Source organism: Triticum dicoccoides, chromosome 6A, assembly GCF_002162155.2.
Source record: "Triticum dicoccoides isolate Atlit2015 ecotype Zavitan chromosome 6A, WEW_v2.0, whole genome shotgun sequence".
Taxonomy (NCBI): Eukaryota; Viridiplantae; Streptophyta; class Magnoliopsida; order Poales; family Poaceae; genus Triticum; species Triticum dicoccoides.
The window spans coordinates 45,375,697-45,378,300 of NC_041390.1; positions in this window are offsets into that span (position 1 = coordinate 45,375,697).

Genomic DNA, 2,604 nt, shown 5'->3' on the forward strand with positions numbered 1-2,604 from the left:
TTCCAGAAGGATATGCTAGGGTGATGGTGGATGAAATAACGGAGGGATTTGAGGACCTCCAGCTTGACCACCCTACCGGTGAAGGGGAGACTCGGCTGGGGTCTGCTCTGAAGACTCCATGCCTATGGCAGAAGGAGCTCATCAACCTTCCGAACTGGACGCCTCCGCCTCCTCCTCCTCCTCCGGCGAGTCAGGGCACTCCGCCTCCTCCACCGCCTCCTCCTCCAACGAGTGACGATTAGGGCCCTCGGACGGCTCCTTCTCCGGCGCATGGCGGCACTCCGCCTCCTTCTCCGCCTGCGCCGGCGCGCCCGAGCAGCTAGCCTCCTCCTTCTCCGCCTCGTCAGCAAGGGCGGAAGAGACCCGCCGCCGCTCCGACAGCTGCTCCAGCGTGTTGTAGTCCTTCTCCTCCGCCTTGTAAGCAAGTAAAGAAGACAACCGCTCCGTCTGCTCGGCCGGTGTCTAGCAGTACAACCATAGGCGGGAGGACATACAGATTCGGTCCTTCTCTAAAGAGTCCATGGAAGTTACCATACGAGAGGACCCCGGAGGAGAACGCGAAGATCGCGCGAACCGAAGTGGATGACTGGTTTCAAGGGTTGAAAGCAAAGAGACATCCACCTCCGGAGGAGAAGGTAGATCCGGTGAAAGTGAAGCGCACTCTGGCTGCCCTGGCAAAACCACCCAAGTCTCCGCCAAAAGGCAACTATGAGCGCATTATTGCAAAGACATGGGCCAAAGCGGAGCGGTCGGGAAGTACAGTCAGTGATCAAAGGCTGAACGAACGACGAGCAGCTGGGAAACAAATTGCCCAGCTCGGCGAACAAGCGAAACAATCGTGCCCCCCGCTCAAGGTGCCTAGCGACATCGTCGATCCGAGGATGGTGCCCGGTTATTGCAATGTTGACTATTACCTGCCTGATGATGTACATTATGATCCCATGGAGGTGCAGATACACAGATACGAGTACGGGAAGCCTCTCGTCAAAGATGAAAAATCTTTAACAACGATGATGCGAAGATTACATGATTGGTACTTGAAAATCTGCAGAGAGTCTGGGGGGGAGGAGTACTTTGTATGCGAGAGTTAAACCGGAGCATGAACTCGTTGGAATTGAACTGTTGTCTATTCCATTTGAGGAGTTCTATTAGTTTTTCAATCATTGGCCCTCGATAAAACAACGGTCACCTGCTACTGTCTGTAAGTACTACTACTTCGGTCATTAAGTCTCTCTATATAGCTCATCTCTTTCATTGCATGTATTTATAATTATCCTTACTATATTATGCAGATTGAAGATCGCCGAATTGATGAAAAGACAAATCGGTGGTATTGGGTTCGTTAACACATATCTCATAGATGCAACTGAGGTTGAACATCGTCCCGAAGATACCGAGGCCAACTTGCTACGATCATTCAAAAAAAATGAAAACAAAGATATAATACTCTTTCCTTACAACTTCAAGTGAGTGTTACTGTCTTGTGCATATTTGGTTTCCCTTATATATTAGTCCAGGTTATAGTAATGTAATTGATGAGTTATGCATGCGTGCGCAGGTACCACTATATTCTCCTAGAGATTAGGCTTGAGCAGGGAGTAGTAACTGTCTTGGACTCTAAACGAAAAGATCCCCAGGAGTATGCGGACATGACTGAAATCCTCAAGAAGTAAGTTAAATCGATCATTATCCACCATATCAGCAACTTTGTTCATTTCCTGATATAAAGTAATTGTTTTCTTTGTTCAGCAGGGTTTGCAGAAAATTCACCAGAAAATTTCCGGGACTGCCGAAGGAGCTGGAATTTAGACACCCTAAAGTAAGTACTATAGTAGCATGTTCCGCGCATCTCCTAGTGATTCAAGCGCTAGTTTCATCAATACCATTTAGCATTCTTGCTTATCAGTTTGATTGACCTCTATTTCTTGTAAAGTGGTTGTGGCAGGAACAAGGGAATGATTTCTGTGGATACTACGTCTGCGAGTCCATCCGCCACACGACCTGTGAGCGGGGCGGGTACTCTGATGAAAAATATGAAGTACGTAAATAACAACATTCACAATTTTATTTTATTACCATCATTTGTGTTGAGTTTCATTCATTCATATATATATGTATTGACCCCCTTCTTCAAATTAGATGTTTCGGAAGTGGGACGAACTCCTAGCACCAGCTCGCATGCGAGCAATTCAAGAGGAATTGGCGGCATTCTTTCTTGACCACGTGATTACTGAAGACGGAGAATACTATGTGGACCATGAGTCCGTATGATTATATTTGTAAGAGATAATTATTGTATATATGTAGCCGGTAGTGTCGGATAGATATACGAGAACTTGTTGTGCGACCAATCTCTCGGAGAAGGAGAGGTGGTCGATATCACTTCTCTCTGTATGCATATATGTTCATGACGATCTTCTGTTTCCTTCGTTTGCTTACTAGCTAGCTAGCGTGTCTAGTCCTCTCTATACGTATGTATAGTACGTAGCGTCGACCAAGCACGGACATAAGAGAGGACACTTCTCTCTATTAATTATAGCTAGCTAACACAATATATGAAACACCTAAATTAACCCCCCAAAACCCCCAACCCCCCCCCCTTTC